The 7,110-nt window shown below is 47.1% G+C and overlaps 1 protein-coding gene across 2 annotated transcripts in view; it reads left to right on the top strand.

The window, feature by feature from the left end:
- The first annotated feature begins 944 nt into the window (after nt 1-944).
- arhgdia (Rho GDP dissociation inhibitor (GDI) alpha) overlaps nt 945-7,110 on the top strand; it is a 58,832-nt gene continuing 52,666 nt past the window's right edge. The window contains exon 1 of one of the 2 annotated variants that reach the window (XM_078225756.1): nt 945-1,018. The gene's annotated coding sequence lies outside the window, so the exon portion shown is untranslated. Of the gene's footprint in view, nt 1,036-7,110 lie in introns of both variants that reach the window. The other variant, XM_078225757.1, reaches the window with a different exon arrangement.

Below are 7,110 nucleotides of genomic sequence, written 5' to 3'. Positions count from 1 at the left end.
GCTCTTGCCTGGTACCTGATACGCTGCAGGAAAGGATGTCCCGAGGCATGGTACATTGGGGAAACCATGCAGGCGCTACGACAACGGATGAATGAACACCCCTCGACAATCACCAGGCAAGAGTGTTCTCTTCCTGTTGGGGAACACTTCAGCGGTCACGGGCATTCGGCCTCTGATCTTTGGGTAAGCGTTCTCTAAGGCAGCCTTCACGACACACGACAGCGCAGAGTCGCTGAGCAGAGACTGATAGCCAAGTTCCGCACACATGAGGACGGCCTCAACCAGGATCTTGGGTTCATGTCACACTATCTGTAACCCCCACAACTTGCCTAGGCTTGCAAAATCTCACTTAGTGCCCCGTCTGGAGACAATACAAATCTCTTTAACCTGTGCTTAACACTCTCTCCACTCACATTGTCTGTACCTTTGAGACTTGATTACCTGTAAAGACTTGCGTTCCAACCATTATTTTGTAAATTGAGTTTGTGTCTTTATATGCCCTGTTTGTGAACAGAACTCCCACTCACCTGACGAAGGAGCAGCGCTCCGAAAGCTAGTGGCTTTTGCTACCAAATAAACCTGTTGGACTTTAACCTGGTGTTGAAAGCCAGAGACCCAGCCCAAAGCCAGACACCCTGCCCAAAGCTAGAGACAGTAAGAGTTTTAACAACAGCAGGTTAAAGTCCAACAGGTTTATTTGGTAGCAAATAGTATTTGCTACCAAATAAACCTGTTGGACTTTATATTTGCTACCAAATAAACCTGTTGGACTTTAACCTGGTGTTGTTAAAACTCTTACTGTGTTCACCCCAGTCCAACGCCGGCATCTCCACATCAAAGCCAGAGACCCAGCCCAAAGCCAGATCCTATCCAATACCAGACGCTGCAGTGCCGGGAGTGTCCACTTGGGGCCGCTCGGGGCTTCCCGGAAGTGACCTTGTTCCTCTCCCCCCGCCCTGTCAGAGTCGGGCGGAGCCGCTCAGTCGGTGATTCGAGAGAGAGACAGACAGAGGCAACGGTGAGAGCGGGAACCGGGTGAGAGCAGCGACCCGGGGGGGAGAGAGCGGGGACCCGGGGGGGAGAGAGCGGGGACCCGGGGGGGGGGAGAGGAGAGAGCCGCTGTGAGGGGGGAGCGCTCCCGGTTCGGCAGCAGCAGCAGCCGCTCGGTCTGAGCTCGATTCAAAAACTGGCAGCCTGTTCAAATTGGAACAAATATCCGGGGAGCGCTGCGGGTCTGGGGAAGGGGTTTGGGCTGCGGGTCTGGGGAAGGGGTTTGGGCTGCGGGTCTGGGGAAGGGGTTTGGGCTGCGGGTCTGGGGAAGGGGTTTGAACCCTGCACAGGGGGTTTGGGCTGCGGGTCTGGGGAAGGGGTTTGGGCTGCGGGTCTGGGGAAGGGGTTTGAACCCTGCACAGGGGGGTTTGGGCTGCGGGTCTGGAGAAGGGGTTTGAACCCTGTACAGGGGGGTTTGGGCTGCGGGTCTGGAGAAGGGGTTTGAACCCTGTACAGGGGGGTTTGGGCTGCGGGTCTGGGGAAGGGGCTTGAACCCTGTACAGGGGGGTTTGGGCTGCGGGTCTGGGGAAGGGGCTTGAACCCTGTTCAGGGGGGTTTGGGCTGCGGGTCTGGGGAAGGGGTTTGAACCCTGTACAGGGGGGTTTGGGCTGCGGGTCTGGGGAAGGGGTTTGAACCCTGTACAGGGGGGTTTGGGCTGCGGGTCTGGAGAAGGGGTTTGAACCCTGTACAGGGGGGTTTGGGCTGCGGGTCTGGAGAAGGGGCTTGAACCCTGTACAGGGAGGTTTGGGTTGGGGAGTGTTGGGTGTATTAGAGGTCTGAGCTTTGCAGGGGGTTGGAGTGTTGGGGATGGGCAGGGGATTTGGGAAGGGGTTTCTGGGGGGGGGGGGGTTGGGGATGGGCAGGGGGCTAGGGGAAGGAGTTGGGGAGTGTTATGGGTTTAGGTGAATCAAGGGTTTGAGCTGTACAGGGAGTTTGGGGATGGGCTGGGAATGTAGGAAGGGATTTCTGGGGGGTTGGGGGTCTGAGCTCTGCAGGGGTTTGGGGAAGGGGGCTGAGATGTGCAGGGGGTTTTGGGGGAGAGGGGCTGAGCTGTACTGGGGATTATGGGGAAGGGGCGTTTGAGATGTGCAGGGGTTTTGGGGAGGGGGGGTTTTGGGGAGGGGGGGTTGAGATGTGCAGGGGGTTTGGGGCGGGGGGTTTGAGATGTGCAGGGGGTTTGGGGAGGGGGGTTTGAGATGTGCAGGGGGTTTGGGGAGGGGGGGGATTTGAGATGTGCAGGGGTTTTGGGGAGGGGGGGGATTTGAGATGTGCAGGGGTTTTGGGGAGGGGGGGGTTTGAAATGTGCAGCGGGTTTTGGGGAGGGGGGGTTGAGATGTGCAGGGGGTTTTGGGGAGGGGGGGTTTTGGGGAGGGGGGGTTGAGATGTGCAGGGGGTTTGGGGAGGGGGGTTTGAGATGTGCAGGGGGGTTTGGGGAGGGGGGTTTGAGATGTGCAGGGGTTTTGGGGAGGGGGGGATTTGAGATGTGCAGGGGTTTTGGGGAGGGGGGGGGTTTGAAATGTGCAGCGGGTTTTGGGGAGGGGGGGTTGAGATGTGCAGGGGGTTTTGGGGAGGGGGGGATTTGAGATGTGCAGGGGGGTTTGGGGAGGGGGGTTTGAGATGTGCTGATTTCTGAAGCAGCAGAAACATGGCGGGCACTTCCTGGTTTGCAGTTTTTGAATAGAATGTGATGAATCTTGCTGCAGCTCAGTTAATAACCGGAATCTGCACCAATCCTCCGGGTGTTGCTGTTTGATTAAACACCAGACTCAATTTAGCAACCCTTTTCTCTTAAAAAATCTACCTGGCCTGAAGGCAGTGTAAATGAATTGCATTTTCTAAGAGGGAAACCTCGTGTGTTTCTGAGCCCATTTCCTGCCCCTTCTCTCACCCTTTCTTACGGTTCGGGCGGTGACTTGGCGCCTGGAAATGTGCTGAGATCCACTTCGACCACCGGCGATCTGTCCTTTCAGATTCTTTTTTTCCATAACCGGAGCTCCGATGTTACCATTACATAAACTTCAATAACTGACTGTCCAGACAAAACAAATACTGTCACTGCTGTACATCACAGGGAGCAGGAGGTTTGCAGCTTCTATCCTGCATGGGGGATTATATTGGCCACCAGGCTCTCCCCAGCCACAGGGAAGCAGGCTACAGCCTCCTCGGGTAGTCGGCCATATTGTTCATGCATATTCTTTTGCCATAATGATTTGCAAATAAGGTTATTATGCACTGGCAGGCAAGCTGGATCCTGAGATCAGCAAGAAAGCAGCGCAAATGTGCATTCTGATACCAAAGAATCCTTGGCTGCAGCACAAAGGAAGTGCAGTCAGTCTATTGCTCCTGTGCTGACTCTCTGCAAGAACAACCAGTCTAGGACCCGCTCCCCTGCCTTTTCCTGCTGCCCTGCAAATTCTTCTTTTTAGAGGTGTACTTGTTTGTATTTCCAGCAGATAAGTGGCACAAAGCTTTGCCAGCTAGATACCCTGATCACACTGAGGTGATTCCCTTTCAGATCATATTTCCATAATTCCAATTTTGGATCAAGATTCCCCCCTCTGTCCTATTTTTTTGGTGGCTTTCAAGGAGGCCCCAAGTTGACTGAATAAGAAAGAGGACATTCAGGCCATCTCAGCTTGTTCAGGTTCTCAGCTAACTTTGCCAAAAGCTGTATCAAATCAGTCCCTGCTGATTTGCATTTTCTCCTAAGGCCCTTCAAATATTTACCAATCTTTTCCCCTTCAAAGATGCTATGACCTCAGCATCAGCTTCTTCCTCTGGAGAAGCATGTTGCCCTCTGCCAATTCTAAAATTTGGCTTAATGTGTCTCCCCATATTTTTGAGGACAGTCTTATTGATCCCTTGTCAATGATCCCCTAGCCAGAAGCAAGAGTCTAATATGCTGGCAGACCTTGTGTGATGTTGAGTGTTGCCTTGCAGCAGTAGTGGTGTTAATAAAGTGAAGGGGAAAGTGAGAGACTGACATGAAGTATTGTGCTGTGTGTGAAAATGCTTAACTGAATGCAAGCCATGAACTTGCAATTTATGATATTAGTCTTGGGAAGCAGTGGGCTGCTCAAATATTAGTATACTTAGCTTCAAACATTGTGTATATTTTAATAAATTCAAATGACAAAATGTGAACTATTTCCTTTATGTCCCTAATTGTAAATATGATGGGTGTAGACAGGAAATGGCGGCAGCAACTTAACCTGGTGGTGTTAGAAATACTTGGGTCATTAAATCATTTGGTGCATTCAGCTTATCATTTAGGGAGCTCATGCTATGATTTTCAAACATATAACAAGCCAGGTCTAAATTAACAGCCATTTGAAGAACACCAGTATAAAATCTTAATAGTCTTTAAATTTGTCTTTCACCTGCTGTCTGGAAATGTGCAACTTTATTCTGCCGCACGTTTAATCAAAATAAGTCTTAAAGGACTTTAACCAAGAAATGGCCCCTACTCTGTCCTTTAAATAGTCATCCACCTTAAGTGTTGGCAGGAATGATGTGTCATAGTCTACTTTTTTGAAAACAAAAAGGAACATAGATTCTTATGAATAGATAGCTACCTGATTACATTTAGTGATTCAATTGCTTGCACTTCTGTTCAATTTATTCCTGTTGTACAATGCCACTGGCAGTTTCCGTTTTTCTAACTGGACAGGCAGATAGATGACTTGCTTCCAGCAGTTTCTGAACTGGCTGTTGAGAACTTTGTAAATGCTTTTTTTTTCCTGTAGTGAAGTGCTCAGAATCTGCTCCACTTCCTCCTCTCAAATTTGCATAGTTGAGATTGGAAATGTATTTGAATCATGGTAACCATCTGAGCTGTATTTTTGGAAACCAAGGTATGAATGCGGACTAACCGTAGGGTCTCATATTTGTCCCTCATATATGTATTTTCCATGTAAATATACAAGCCACATCTTACCCACGTACCAAAACCCAATCAAATACTTGGCTTAACCTTCGTTTGTATATATTAGCTAATATTGTAGCTAAATTGTATAACTTGGCTCATGTTCTGGGGACCCGGGTTCAAATCCCACCCCGGCAGATGGTGGAATTCAAATTCAATAAAATATATCTGGAATTAAGAATCTACCGATGACCATGAAGCCATTGTCGATTGTCGGAAAAACCAATCTGGTTCACCGATGTCCTTTAGGGAAGGAGATCTCCTGTCCTTACCTTGTCTGGCCTACATGTAATTAACTCTCAATTGCCCGCTGAAATGGCCAAGCAAGCTACTCAGTTCAGGGGCAACTAGGGATGGGCAATAAATGCTGGCCAGCCGGTGACGCCCATATCCCACAAATGAATAAAATAAAAATCCATACTTTCATCACTTTTTGCATGTCAATGTTAAATGCAAGTGCCAATGGAGATGGATAAAGACAATTACAAATGGCCTTTGATAGACTAATGGAACCTCCCAAATAATCTCTGCCTCTGTTGACCCCTTCAGAAGATGAAACTCTAATTAATTTTGTTTTACAGGTGAAACTATACAGCATTTCTCACTTTTAATATGACCTGAATTTTGAAGAATTATATAAGAAAGCGGAATAATTATTAAAGGTACACAGATTACAATCGAGCTGTTGTAATCTGTGTCTCGAGCATGGCAAGCTGTGAACCAAATTGAGCTTGTATAAGCTTCAAAAGCACAATGCAGGAAATGAAAGAATTTCAGGATGCCATATTGTGATATAGCAGCTCCAGGGCAGTTACTTTACATTCTATTTTTATTCAGTTAATGATTCATTAGCCTGCAATTCTGTTGTCAAAACCAGTGGATGAATACTTGGAGAAAATGGCGCGCAAAAAATATTATTTGAATGTAATAATTTGTTGCCGTCACTAGTAATTTCTGAGCTTGAAACAAAATAATGAACTGAAACAAAGGTATTAATTATTAATTTCCAATATTCCTTGATGGTTTTCTGTTTAGTGCTCGTATGATACAGTAAACATAATATCAGATGAAATAGTATGCATAATGTGTATTTCTCACAAGTCTGTTCCAGGATGATGTAAAAGGCCAAAATATAAAGTCAGATATCAATCTTTTCTGGTATCGCATTGTGATACTTGCATTGGATTAATCCCCTAGAAAATAAAATGATACAGATGTCCTGTACAATATACCCTCTGCTAAAATTGCCACAGTAACATTTGTTGATTGCTAACCTTTGTGCGGATCAGTAATTTTGCTTTGTTGCACCTTGTTGCAATACATTACAATGGGACAGTAACGTTACAGACATGCTTCAGAAACCCAGTGTCTTGGGACTGTAGGTATCAAGTAGAAACGTTCATGTTAATGTTTCAGCTGCTGCCTTTTGTTAGTATTTCCCAATGTTTAAATTGTGTGCAACTTTTTAGCTGATAGGTACAGAGTCAACATCATGGGGCGGCACGGTAGCACAGTGGTTAGCACTGCAGCTTCACAGCGGCAGGGACCTGGGTTCGATTCCCGGCTTGGGTCACTGTCTGTGTGGAGTTTGCTCCCGTGTCTGCGTGGGTTCTCTCCGGGTGCTCTGGTTTCCTCCCACATTCTGAAAGACATGTTGGTTAGATGCATTGACCCGAATAGGCGCCGGACTGTGGTGCCTAGGGGAATTTCACAGTAACTTTGTTGTAATGTAAACCGTACGTTAACTTGCGTTACTAATGAATAAATTTTAACTTTTCAAAGACTTTGTTGCAGCAGTTCTATCCTGAGACAACTACTGTGGGATACTAAAGTTGAGATGTTTTGAACATGCCTTTAGTGTCTTCAGTTGGCATTGTGATAGTGTCTGATGCACGAGTTGTAGGAATGTAACATGGCTGATTGTCCTGGTTTTGATGTTGAGGAAACAACTTGCCTGCATTTCATAAACTATTTTGATAGCCTGTTAACTATCTGCTGGATAAAAAGAATTTCCCTACTTTGTTTGCTTTCATCCATCTGTCACATTACACTTGCGTCAGCTTTTTAAAAACTCTTTGCTGTGATGTATCATTCTCTGATGTGATAATCTCACCATTCATGTTCATTTTATATTG

The sequence above is a fragment of the Mustelus asterias genome, chromosome 12, assembly GCF_964213995.1.
Source record: "Mustelus asterias chromosome 12, sMusAst1.hap1.1, whole genome shotgun sequence".
Taxonomy (NCBI): Eukaryota; Metazoa; Chordata; class Chondrichthyes; order Carcharhiniformes; family Triakidae; genus Mustelus; species Mustelus asterias.
This window is presented reverse-complemented; position numbering and strand designations above follow the sequence as displayed.